General features: G+C 52.6%; 5 non-coding genes across 5 annotated transcripts; all 5 read right to left on the bottom strand.

Annotated features, from left to right (window-relative positions):
- Positions 1-377: 377 nt before the first annotated feature.
- On the bottom strand, positions 378-454 carry TRNAN-GUU (transfer RNA asparagine (anticodon GUU)). Its single transcript has one exon. It is a non-coding gene; the product is annotated as a tRNA-Asn (tRNA).
- Positions 455-2,421: 1,967 nt separating this feature from the next.
- Positions 2,422-2,498, bottom strand: TRNAN-GUU (transfer RNA asparagine (anticodon GUU)). Its single transcript has one exon. It is a non-coding gene; the product is annotated as a tRNA-Asn (tRNA).
- Positions 2,499-4,608: 2,110 nt separating this feature from the next.
- Positions 4,609-4,685, bottom strand: TRNAI-GAU (transfer RNA isoleucine (anticodon GAU)). The gene has a single exon. It is a non-coding gene; the product is annotated as a tRNA-Ile (tRNA).
- A 3,873-nt stretch (positions 4,686-8,558) lies between these two features.
- On the bottom strand, positions 8,559-8,635 carry TRNAN-GUU (transfer RNA asparagine (anticodon GUU)). The gene has a single exon. It is a non-coding gene; the product is annotated as a tRNA-Asn (tRNA).
- Positions 8,636-10,904: 2,269 nt separating this feature from the next.
- TRNAN-GUU (transfer RNA asparagine (anticodon GUU)) lies at positions 10,905-10,981 on the bottom strand. Its single transcript has one exon. It is a non-coding gene; the product is annotated as a tRNA-Asn (tRNA).
- Positions 10,982-13,716: the final 2,735 nt, after the last annotated feature.

Genomic DNA, 13,716 nt, shown 5'->3' with positions numbered 1-13,716 from the left:
AATTGCGCCACGGAGACAGTCGTGCTCCACTCTCACCACCATCAGAACATTTCTTCAAAGCTATCAGCCCAAAAAAAAGCGCCGCACCACCACCGGGTGGGCTCGTACCTCGAACCTCTCGGTTAACAGCCAATCGCGCTAGTCAATTGCGCCACGGAGACAGTCCTGCTCCACTCTCACCACCATGAGAAAATACCTTCAAAGCTATCAGCCCAAAGAAAAAAAAGCAACACACCACTCCCGGGAGGGCTCGAACCTCCAACCTTTCGGTTAACAGCCTTTCGCATAGCCAATTGCGCCACGGAGACAGTCGTGCTCCACTCTCACCACCATCAGAACATAACTTCTAAGCTATCAGCCCAAAAAAAGCAACACACCACTCCCGGGAGGGCTCGAACCTCCAACCTGTCGGTTAACAGCCGACCGCGCTAGCCAATTGCGCCACGGAGACAGTCGTGCTCCACTCTCACCACCATCAGAACATTTCTTCAAAGCTATCAGCCCAAAGAAAAAAAAGCGCCGCACCACCACCGGGTGGGCTCGTACCTCCAACCTCTCGGTAACAGCCAATCGCGCTAGCCAATTGCGCCACGGAGACAGTCCTGCTCCACTCTCACCACCATGAGAACATATCTTCAAAGCTATCAGCCAAAAGAAAAAAAAGCAACACACCACTCCCGGGAGGGCTCGAACCTCCAACCTTCCTTTTAACAGCCTTTCGCATAGCCAATTGCGCCACGGAGACAGTCGTGCTCCACTCTCACCACCGTCAGAACATTTCTTCAGAGCTATCAGCCCAAAGAAAAAAAAAGTGCCGCACCACCACCATGTGGGCTCGTACCTCCAACCTTTCGGTTAACAGCCGATCGCGATAGCAAATTGCTCCACGGAGACAGTCGTGCTCCACTCTCACCACCATCAGAACATATCTTCTAAGCTATCAGCCCAAAAAAAGCGACACACCACCACCGGGTGGGCTCGTACCTCCAAACTTTCGGTTAACAGCTGATCGCGCTAGCCAATTGCGCCACGGAGACAGTCGTGCTCCACTCTCACCACCATCAGAACATATCTTCAAAGCTATCAGCCCAAAGAATAAAAAGCAATACACCACTCCCGGGGGACTGTAACCTCCAACCTTTCAGTTAACAGCCGATCGCATAGCCAATTGCGCCATGCAGACAATCGTGCTCCACTCTCACCACCGTCAGAACATTTCTTCAGAGCTATCAGCCAAAAGGAAAAAAATCGCCGCACCACCACCGGGTGGGCTCGTACCTCGTTAACAGCCGATCGCGCTAGCCAATTGCGCCACGGAGACAGTCCTGCTCCACACTCACCACCATCACAATATGTTTTCAAAGCTATCAGCCCAAAATGAAAAAAGCAACACACCACTCCCGGGAGGGCTCGAACCTCCAACCTTTCGGTTAACAGCCGATCGCGCTAGCCAATTGCGCCACGGAGACAGTCGTGCTCCACTCTCACCACCATCAGAACATATCTTCAAAGCTATCAGCCCAAAGAATAAAAAGCAACACACCACTCCCGGGAGGGCTCGTACCTCCAACCTTTCGGTTAACAGCCGATCGCGCTAGTCTATTGCGCCCCGGAGACAGTCGTGCTCCACTCTCACCACCATCAAAACATATCTTCAAAGCTATCAGCCCAAAGAAAAAAAGTGCTGCACCAACACCGTGTGGGCTCGTACCGCCAACCTTTCGGTTAACAGCCGATTGCGATAGCAAATTGCGCCACGCAGACAGTCGTGCTCCACTCTCACCACCATCAGAACATATCTTCTAAGCTATCAGCCCAAAAAAAAGCAACACACCACTCCCGGGAGGGCTGGAACCTCCAACCTTTCAGTTAACAGCCGATCGCATAGCCACTTGCGCCATGGAGACAGTCGTGCTCCACTCTCACCACCGTCAGGACATATCTTCAAAGCTATCAGGCCAAAGAAAAAAAAGCGTCGCACCTCCACCGGGTGGGCTCGTACCTCCAACCTTTCGGTTAACAGCCGATCGCGCTAGCCAATTGCGTCACGGAGACAGTCCTGCTTCACACTCACCACCATCAAAGCATATTTTCAAAGCTATCAGCCCAAAATAAAAAAAGCAACACACCACTCCCGGGAGGGCTCGAACCTGCAACCTGTCGGTTAACAGCCGACCGCGCTAGCCAATTGCGCCACGGAGACAGTCGTGCTCCACTCTCACCACCATCAGAACATTTCTTCAAAGCTATCAGCCCAAAAAAAAGCGCCGCACCACCACCGGGTGGGCTCGTACCTCGAACCTCTCGGTTAACAGCCAATCGCGCTAGTCAATTGCGCCACGGAGACAGTCCTGCTCCACTCTCACCACCATGAGAAAATACCTTCAAAGCTATCAGCCCAAAGAAACAAAAGCAACACACCACTCCCGGGAGGGCTCGAACCTCCAACCTGTCGGTTAACAGCCGACCGCGCTAGCCAATTGCGCCACGGAGACAGTCGTGCTCCACTCTCACCACCATCAGAACATTTCTTCAAAGCTATCAGCCCAAAGAAAAAAAAGCGCCGCACCACCACCGGGTGGGCTCGTACCTCCAACCTCTCGGTAACAGCCAATCGCGCTAGCCAATTGCGCCACGGAGACAGTCCTGCTCCACTCTCACCACCATGAGAACATATCTTCAAAGCTATCAGCCAAAAGAAAAAAAAGCAACACACCACTCCCGGGAGGGCTCGAACCTCCAACCTTCCTTTTAACAGCCTTTCGCATAGCCAATTGCGCCACGGAGACAGTCGTGCTCCACTCTCACCACCGTCAGAACATTTCTTCAGAGCTATCAGCCCAAAGAAAAAAAAAGTGCCGCACCACCACCATGTGGGCTCGTACCTCCAACCTTTCGGTTAACAGCCGATCGCGATAGCAAATTGCGCCACGGAGACAGTCGTGCTCCACTCTCACCACCATCAGAACATATCTTCTAAGCTATCAGCCCAAAAAAAGCGACACACCACCACCGGGTGGGCTCGTACCTCCAAAATTTCGGTTAACAGCTGATCGCGCTAGCCAATTGCGCCACGGAGACAGTCGTGCTCCACTCTCACCACCATCAGAACATATCTTCAAAGCTATCAGCCCAAAGAAAAAAAAGCAATACACCACTCCCGGGAGGACTGTAACCTCCAACCTTTCAGTTAACAGCCGATCGCATAGCCAATTGCGCCATGCAGACAATCGTGCTCCACTCTCACCACCGTCAGAACATTTCTTCAGAGCTATCAGCCAAAAGGAAAAAAATCGCCGCACCACCACCGGGTGGGCTCGTACCTCGTTAACAGCCGATCGCGCTAGCCAATTGCGCCACGGAGACAGTCCTGCTCCACACTCACCACCATCAGAATATGTTTTCAAAGCTATCAGCCCAAAATGAAAAAAGCAACACACCACTCCCGGGAGGGCTCGAACCTCCAACCTTTCGGTTAACAGCCGATCGCGCTAGCCAATTGCGCCACGGAGACAGTCATGCTCCACTCTCACCACCATCAGAACATATCTTCAAAGCTATCAGCCCAAAGAATAAAAAGCAACACACCACTCCCGGGAGGGCTCGTACCTCCAACCTTTCGGTTAACAGCCGATCGCGCTAGTCTATTGCGCCCCGGAGACAGTCGTGCTCCACTCTCACCAACATCAAAACATATCTTCAAAGCTATCAGCCCAAAGAAAAAAAGTGCCGCACCAACACCGTGTGGGCTCGTACCGCCAACCTTTCGGTTAACAGCCGATTGCGATAGCAAATTGCGCCACGCAGACAGTCGTGCTCCACTCTCACCACCATCAGAACATATCTTCTAAGCTATCAGCCCAAACAAAAGCAACACGCCACTCCCGGGAGGGCTGGAACCTCCAACCTTTCAGTTAACAGCCGATCGCATAGCCACTTGCGCCATGGAGACAGTCGTGCTCCACTCTCACCACCGTCAGGACATATCTTCAAAGCTATCAGGCCGAAGAAATAAAAGCGTCGCACCTCCACCGGGTGGGCTCGTACCTCCAACCTTTCGGTTAACAGCCGATCGCGCTAGCCAATTGCGTCACGAAGACAGTCCTGCTTCACACTCACCACCATCAAAGCATATTTTCAAAGCTATCAGCCCAAAATAAAAAAAGCAACACACCACTCCCGGGAGGGCTCGAACCTGCAACCTGTCGGTTAACAGCCGACCGCGCTAGCCAATTGCGCCACGGAGACAGTCGTGCTCCACTCTCACCACCATCAGAACATTTCTTCAAAGCTATCAGCCCAAAAAAAAGCGCCGCACCACCACCGGGTGGGCTCGTACCTCGAACCTCTCGGTTAACAGCCAATCGCGCTAGTCAATTGCGCCACGGAGACAGTCCTGCTCCACTCTCACCACCATGAGAAAATACCTTCAAAGCTATCAGCCCAAAGAAAAAAAAGCAACACACCACTCCCGGGAGGGCTCGAACCTCCAACCTTTCGGTTAACAGCCTTTCGCATAGCCAATTGCGCCACGGAGACAGTCGTGCTCCACTCTCACCACCATCAGAACATAACTTCTAAGCTATCAGCCCAAAAAAAGCAACACACCACTCCCGGGAGGGCTCGAACCTCCAACCTGTCGGTTATCAGCCGACCGCGCTAGCCAATTGCGCCACGGAGACAGTCGTGCTCCACTCTCACCACCATCAGAACATTTCTTCAAAGCTATCAGCCCAAAGAAAAAAAAGCGCCGCACCACCACCGGGTGGGCTCGTACCTCCAACCTCTCGGTAACAGCCAATCGCGCTAGCCAATTGCGCCACGGAGACAGTCCTGCTCCACTCTCACCACCATGAGAACATATCTTCAAAGCTATCAGCCAAAAGAAAAAAAAGCAACACACCACTCCCGGGAGGGCTCGAACCTCCAACCTTCCTTTTAACAGCCTTTCGCATAGCCAATTGCGCCACGGAGACAGTCGTGCTCCACTCTCACCACCGTCAGAACATTTCTTCAGAGCTATCAGCCCAAAGAAAAAAAAAGTGCCGCACCACCACCATGTGGGCTCGTACCTCCAACCTTTCGGTTAACAGCCGATCGCGATAGCAAATTGCTCCACGGAGACAGTCGTGCTCCACTCTCACCACCATCAGAACATATCTTCTAAGCTATCAGCCCAAAAAAAGCGACACACCACCACCGGGTGGGCTCGTACCTCCAAACTTTCGGTTAACAGCTGATCGCGCTAGCCAATTGCGCCACGGAGACAGTCGTGCTCCACTCTCACCACCATCAGAACATATCTTCAAAGCTATCAGCCCAAAGAATAAAAAGCAATACACCACTCCCGGGGGACTGTAACCTCCAACCTTTCAGTTAACAGCCGATCGCATAGCCAATTGCGCCATGCAGACAATCGTGCTCCACTCTCACCACCGTCAGAACATTTCTTCAGAGCTATCAGCCAAAAGGAAAAAAATCGCCGCACCACCACCGGGTGGGCTCGTACCTCGTTAACAGCCGATCGCGCTAGCCAATTGCGCCACGGAGACAGTCCTGCTCCACACTCACCACCATCAGAATATGTTTTCAAAGCTATCAGCCCAAAATGAAAAAAGCAACACACCACTCCCGGGAGGGCTCGAACCTCCAACCTTTCGGTTAACAGCCGATCGCGCTAGCCAATTGCGCCACGGAGACAGTCGTGCTCCACTCTCACCACCATCAGAACATATCTTCAAAGCTATCAGCCCAAAGAATAAAAAGCAACACACCACTCCCGGGAGGGCTCGTACCTCCAACCTTTCGGTTAACAGCCGATCGCGCTAGTCTATTGCGCCCCGGAGACAGTCGTGCTCCACTCTCACCACCATCAAAACATATCTTCAAAGCTATCAGCCCAAAGAAAAAAAGTGCTGCACCAACACCGTGTGGGCTCGTACCGCCAACCTTTCGGTTAACAGCCGATTGCGATAGCAAATTGCGCCACGCAGACAGTCGTGCTCCACTCTCACCACCATCAGAACATATCTTCTAAGCTATCAGCCCAAAAAAAAGCAACACACCACTCCCGGGAGGGCTGGAACCTCCAACCTTTCAGTTAACAGCCGATCGCATAGCCACTTGCGCCATGGAGACAGTCGTGCTCCACTCTCACCACCGTCAGGACATATCTTCAAAGCTATCAGGCCAAAGAAAAAAAAGCGTCGCACCTCCACCGGGTGGGCTCGTACCTCCAACCTTTCGGTTAACAGCTGATCGCGCTAGCCAATTGCGTCACGGAGACAGTCCTGCTTCACACTCACCACCATCAAAGCATATTTTCAAAGCTATCAGCCCAAAATAAAAAAAGCAACACACCACTCCCGGGAGGGCTCGAACCTGCAACCTGTCGGTTAACAGCCGACCGCGCTAGCCAATTGCGCCACGGAGACAGTCGTGCTCCACTCTCACCACCATCAGAACATTTCTTCAAAGCTATCAGCCCAAAAAAAAGCGCCGCACCACCACCGGGTGGGCTCGTACCTCGAACCTCTCGGTTAACAGCCAATCGCGCTAGTCAATTGCGCCACGGAGACAGTCCTGCTCCACTCTCACCACCATGAGAAAATACCTTCAAAGCTATCAGCCCAAAGAAACAAAAGCAACACACCACTCCCGGGAGGGCTCGAACCTCCAACCTTTCGGTTAACAGCCTTTCGCATAGCCAATTGCGCCACGGAGACAGTCGTGCTCCACTCTCACCACCGTCAGAACATTTCTTCAGAGCTATCAGCCCAAAGAAAAAAAAAGTGCCGCACCACCACCGTGTGGGCTCGTACCTCCAACCTTTCGGTTAACAGCCGATCGCGATAGCAAATTGCGCCACGGAGACAGTCGTGCTCCACTCTCACCACCATCACAACATATCTTCTAAGCTATCAGCCCAAAAAAAAGCAACACACAACTCCCGGGAGGGCTGGAACCTCCAACCTCTCGGTTAACAGCCGATCGCGCTAGCCAATTGCGCCACGGAGACAGTCGTGCTCCACTCTCACCACCATCAGAACATATCTTCAAAGCTATCAGGCCAAAGAAAAAAAGCGCCGCACCACCACCGTGTGGGCTCGTACCTCTAACCTTTCGGTTAACAGCCGATCGCGCTAGCCAATTGCGCCACGGAGACAGTCCTGCTCCACACTCACCACCATCAGAACATATCTTCAAAGCTATCAGCCCAAAGAATAAAAAGCAACACACCACTCTTTGGAGGGCTCGTACCTCCAACCTTTCGGTTAAGAGCCGATCGCGCTAGCCTATTGCGCCACGGAGACAGTCGTGCTCCACTCTCACCACCATCAGAACATATCTTCAAAGCGATCAGCCCAAAGAAAAAAAAGCGCCGCACCACCACCGGGTGGACTCGTACTTCCAACCTTTCGGTTAACAGCCAATCGCGCTAGCCAATTGCGCCACGGAGACAGTCCTGCTCCACTCTCACCACCATCAGAACATATCTTCAATGCTATCAGCCCAAAGAAAAAAAAAACAACACACCACTCCCGGGAGGGCTCGAACCTCCAACCTTCCGGTTAACAGCCTTTCGCATAGCCAATTGCGCCACGGAGACAGTCGTGCTCCACTCTCACCACCGTCAGAACATTTCTTCAGAGCTATCAGCCCAAAGAAAAAAAAGTGCCGCACCACCAACGTGTGGGCTCGCACCTCCAACCTTTCGGTTAACAGCCGATCGCGATAGCAAATTGCGCCACGGAGACAGTCGTGCTCCACTCTCACCACCATCAGAACATATCTTCTTAGCTATCAGCCCAAAAAAAGCAACACACCACTCCCGGGAGGGCTGGAACCTCCAACCTTTCTGTTAACAGCCGATCGCATAGCCACTTGCGCCATGGAGACAGTCGTGCTCCACTCTCACCACCGTCAGAACATTTTTTCGGAGCTATCAGCCCAAAGGGAAAAAATCGCCGCATCACCACCGGGTGGGCTCGAACCTCCAACCTTCCGGTTAACAGCCTTTCGCCTAGCCAATTGCGCCACGGAGACAGTCGTGCTCCACTCTCACCACCGTCAGTACATTTCTTCAGAGCTATCAGCCCAAAGAAAAAAAAGTGCCGCACCACCACCGCGTGGGCTCGTACCTCCAACCTTTCGGTTAACAGCCGATCGCGATAGCAAATTGCGCCACGGAGACAGTCGTGCTCCACTCTCAACACCATCAGAACATATCTTCTAAGCTATTTGCCCAAAAAAAGCAACACACCACTCCCGGGAGGGCTGGAACCTCCAACCTTTCAGTTAACAGCCGATCGCATAGCCACTTGCGCCATGGAGACAGTCGTGCTCCACTCTCACCACCGTCAGGACATATCTTCAAAGCTATCAGGCCAAAGAAAAAAAAGCGCCGCACGTCCACCGGGTGGGCTCGTACCTCCAACCTTTCGGTTAACAGCCGATCGCGCTAGCCAATTGCGTCACGGAGACAGTCCTGCTTCGCACTCACCACCATCAAAACATATTTTCAAAGCTATCAGCCCAAAATAAAAAAAGCAACACACCACTCCCGGGAGGGCTCGAACCTCCAACCTGTCGGTTAACAGCCGACCGCGCTAGCCAATTGCGCCACGGAGACAGTCGTGCTCCACTCTCACCACCATCAGAACATTTCTTCAAAGCTATCAGCCCAAAGAAAAAAAAGCGCCGCACCACCACCGGGTGGGCTCGTACCTCCAACCTCTCGGTAACAGCCAATCGCGCTAGCCAATTGCGCCACGGAGACAGTCCTGCTCCACTCTCACCACATTGAGAACATATCTTCAAAGCTATCAGCCCAAAGAAAAAAAAGCAACACACCACTCCCGGGAGGGCTCGAACCTCCAACCTTCCTGTTAACAGCCTTTCGCATAGCCAATTGCGCCACGGAGACAGTCGTGCTCCACTCTCACCACCTTCAGAACATTTCTTCAGAGCTATCAGCCCAAAGAAAAAAAAAGTGCCGCACCACCACCATGTGGGCTCGTACCTCCAACCTTTCGGTTAACAGCCGATCGCGATAGCTAATTGCGCCACGGAGACAGTCGTGCTCCACTCTCACCACCATCAGAACATATCTTCTAAGCTATCAGCCCAAAAAAAAGCAACCCACCACTCCCGGGAGGGCTCGAACCTCCAACCTCTCTGTAACAGCCATTCGCGCTAGCCAGTTGCGCCACGGAGACAGTCCTGCTCCCCTCTCACCACCATGAGAACATATCTTCAAAGCTATCAGCCCAAAGAAAAAAAAGCAACACACCACTCCCGGGAGGGCTCGAACCTCCAACCTTCCTGTTAACAGCCTTTCGCATAGCCAATTGCGCCACGGAGACAGTCGTGCTCCACTCTCACCACCGTCAGAACATTTCTTCAGAGCTATCAGCCCAAAGAAAAAAAAAGTGCCGCACCACCACCATGTGGGCTCGTACCTCCAACCTTTCGGTTAACAGCCGATCGCGATAGCAAATTGCGCCACGGAGACAGTCGTGCTCCACTCTCACCACCATCAGAACATATCTTCTAAGCTATCAGCCCAAAAAAAGCAACACACCACTCCCGGGAGGGCTGGAACCTCAGACCTCTCGGTTAACAGCCGACCGCGCTAGCCAATTGCGCCACGGAGACAGTCGTGCTCCACTCTCACCACCATCAGAACATTTCTTCAAAGCTATCAGCCCAAAAAAAAGCGCCGCACCACCACCGGGTGGGCTCGTACCTCCAACCTCTCGGTTAACACCAATCGCGCTAGCCAATTGCGCCACGGAGACAGTCCTGCTCCACTCTCACCACCATGAGAACATATCTTCAAAGCTATCAGCCCAAAGAAAAAAAAGCAACACACCACTCCCGGGAGGGTTCCAACCTCCAGCCTTTCAGTTAACAGCCGATCGCATAGCCAATTGCGCCACGAAGACAGTCGTGCTCCACTCTCACCACCGTCAGAACATTTCTTCAGAGCTATCAGCCCAAAGAAAAAAAAGCGCCACACCACCACCGGGTGGGCTCGTACCTCCAAACTTTCGGTTAACAGCCGATCGCGCTAGCCAATTGCGCCACGGAGACAGTCGTGCCCCACTCTCACCACCATCAGAACATATTTTCAAAGCTATCAGCCCAAAGAAAAAAAAGCAATACACCACTCCCGGGAGGACTCGAACCTCCAACCTTTCAGTTAACAGCCGATCGCATAGCCAATTGCGCCATGGAGACAATCGTGCTCCACTCTCACCACCGTCAGAACATTTCTTCAGAGCTATCAGCCAAAAGAAAAAAAATCGCCGCACCACCACCGGGTGGGCTCCAACCTCCAACCTCTCGGTTAACAGCCGATCGCGCCAGCCAATTGTGCAAGGAGACAGTCGTGCTCCACTCTCATCACCATCAGAACATATCTTCAAAGCTATCAGCCCAAAGAAAAAAAAAGCGCCGCACCTCCACCGGGTAGGCTCATACCTCCAACCTTTCGGTTAACAGCCGATCGCGCTAACCAATTGCGCCACGGAGACAGTCCTGCTCCACACTCACCACCATCAGAACATATTTTCAAAGCTCTAAGCCCAAAATAAAAAAAGCAACACACCACTCCCGGGAGGGCTCGAACCTCCAACCTTTCGGTTAACAGCCGATCGCGCTAGCCAATTGCGCCACGGAGACAGTCGTGCTCCACTCACACCACCGTCAGAACATTTCTTCAGAGCTATCAGCCCAAAGAAAAAAAAAGTGCCGCACCACCACCATGTGGGCTCGTACCTCCAACTTTTCGGTTAACAGCCGATCGCGATAGCAAATTGCGCCACGGAGACAGTCGTGCTCTACTCTCACCACCATCAGAACATATCTTCTAAGCTATCAGCCCAAAAAAAGCAACACACCACTCCCGGGAGGGCTCGAACCTCCAACCTGTCGGTTAACAGCCGACCGCGCTAGCCAATTGCGCCACGGAGACAGTTGTGCTCCACTCTTACCACCGTCAGAACATTTCTTCAGAGCTATCAGCCAAAGAAAAAAAAAGTGCCGCACCACCACCATGTGGGCTCGTACCTCCAACCTTTCGGTTAACAGCCGATCGCGATAGCAAATTGCGCCACGGAGACAGTCGTGCTCCACTCTCACCACCATCAGAACATATCTTCTAAGCTATCAGCCCAAAAAAAAGCAACACACCACTCCCGGGAGGGCTGGAACCTCAGACCTCTCGGTTAACAGCTGATCGCGCTAGCCAATTGCGCCACGGAGACAGTCGTGCTCCACTCTCACCACCATCAGGACATATCTTCAAAGCTATCAGGCCAAAGAAAAAAAAGCGCCGCACCTCCACCGGTAGGGCTCGTACCTCCAATCTTTCGGTTAACAGCCGATCGCGCTAGCCAATTGCGTCACGGAGAGAGTCCTGCTTCACACTCACCACCATCAAAACATATTTTCAAAGCTATGAGCACAAAGAAAAAAAAGCGCCGCACCACCACCGGGTGGGCTCGTACCTCCAGACTTTCGGTTAACAGCCGATCGCGCTAGCCAATTGCGCCACGGAGACAGTCGTGCTCCACTCTCACCACCATCAGAACATATCTTCAAAGCTATCAGCCCAAAGAAAAAAAAGCAATACACCACTCCCGGGAGGACTGGAACCTCCAACCTTTCAGTTAACAGCCGATCGCATAGCCAATTGCGCCATGGAGACAATCGTGCTCCACTCTCGCCACCGTCAGAACATTTCTTCAGAGCTATCAGCCAAAAGGAAAAAAATCGCCGCACCACCACCGGGTGGGCTCCAACCTCCAACCTCTCGGTTAACAGCCGATCGCGCTAGCCAATTGCGCCAAGGAGACAGTCGTGCTCCACTCTCTCCACCATCAGAACATATCTTCATAGCTATCAGCCCAAAGAAAAAAAAGCGCCGCACCTCCACCGGGTAGGCTCGTACCTCCAACCTTTCGGTTAACAGCCCATCGCGCTAGTCAATTGCGCCACGGAGACAGTCCTGCTCCACACTCACCACCATCAGAACATATTTTTAAAGCTATCAGCCCAAAATAAAAAAAAGCAACACACCACTCCCGGGAGGGCTCGAACCTCCAACCTTTCGGTTAACAGCCGATCGCGCTAGCCAATTGTGCCACGGAGACAGTCGTGCTCCACTCACACCACTGTCAGAACGTTTCTTCAGAGCTATCAGCCCAAAAAAAGCGCCGCACCACCACCGGGTGGGCTCGTACCTCTAACCTTTCGGTTAACAGCCGATCGCGCTAGCCGATTGCGCCACGGAGACAGTCGTGCTCCACTCTCACCACCATCAGAACATATCTTCAAAGCTATCAGCCCAAAGAATAAAAAGCAACACACCACTCCTTGGAGGGCTCGTACATCCAACCTTTCGGTTAAGAGCCGATCGCGCTAGCCTATTGCGCCACGGAGACAGTCGTGCTCCACTCTCACCACCATCAGAACATATCTTCAAAGCGATCAGCCCAAAGAAAAAAAAGCGCCGCACCACCACCGGGTGGACTCGTACCTCTAAGCTTTCGGTTAACAGCCAATCGCGCTAGCCAATTGCGCCACGGAGACAGTCCTGCTCCACTCTCACCACCATCAGAACATATCTTCAAAGCTATCAGCCCAAAAAAAGCAACACACCACTCCCGGGAGGGCTGGAACCTCCAACCTTTCAGTTAACAGCTGATCGCATAGCCACTTGCGCCATGGAGACAGTCGTGCTCCACTCTCACCACCATCAGAACATTTTTTCAGAGCTATCAACCCAAAGGAAAAAAATCGCCGCATCACCACCGGGTGGGCTCGAACCTCCAACCTCTCGGTTAACAGCCGATCGCGCTAGCCAATTACGCCACGAAGACAGTCGTGCTCCACTCTCACCACCATCAGGACATATCTGCAAAGCTATCAGTCCAAAGAAAAAAAAGCGCCGCACCTCCACCGGGTGGGCTCGTACCTCCAACCTTTCGGTTAACAGCCGATCGCGCTAGCCAAATGCGTCACGGAGACAGTCCTGCTCCACACTCACCACCATCAAAACATATTTTCAAAGCTATCAGCCCAAAATAAAACAAAGCTACACACCACTCCCAGGAGGGCTCCAACCTCCAACCTTTTGGTTAACAGCCGACCGCGCTAGACAATTGCGCCACGGAGACAGTCATGCTCCACTCTCACCACCATCAGAACATTTCTTCAAAGCTATCAGCCCAAAGAAAAAAAAGCGCCGCACCACCAACGGGTGGGCTCGTACCTCCAACCTCTCGGTTAACAGCCGATCGCGCTAGCCGATTGCGCCACGGAGACAGTCGTTCTCCACTCTCACCACCATCAGGACATATCTTCAAAGCTATCAGCCCAAAGAAAAAAAAGCGCCGCACCTCCACCGCACCTCCACCGGGTGGGCTCGTACCTCCAACCTTTCGGTTAACAGCCGATCGCGCTAGCCAATTGCGTCACGGAGACAGTCCTGCTCCACTCTCACCACCATCAGAACATATCTTCAAAGCTATCAGCCCAAAGAAAAAAAGCAACACACCACTCCCGGGAGGGCTCGAACCTCCAACCTTTCAGTTAACAGCCGATCGCATAGCCAATTGCGCCATGGAGACAATCGTGCTCCACTCTCACCACCGTCAGAACATTTCTTCAGAGCTATCAGCCAAAAGGAAAAAAAGCGCCGCACCTCCA

Source organism: Rhipicephalus microplus, unplaced genomic scaffold (genome assembly GCF_043290135.1).
Source record: "Rhipicephalus microplus isolate Deutch F79 unplaced genomic scaffold, USDA_Rmic scaffold_13, whole genome shotgun sequence".
NCBI classification, from domain to species: domain Eukaryota; kingdom Metazoa; phylum Arthropoda; class Arachnida; order Ixodida; family Ixodidae; genus Rhipicephalus; species Rhipicephalus microplus.
Note: the sequence above shows the minus strand (reverse complement) of the source record. Positions and strands in the feature narration are given on the sequence as shown.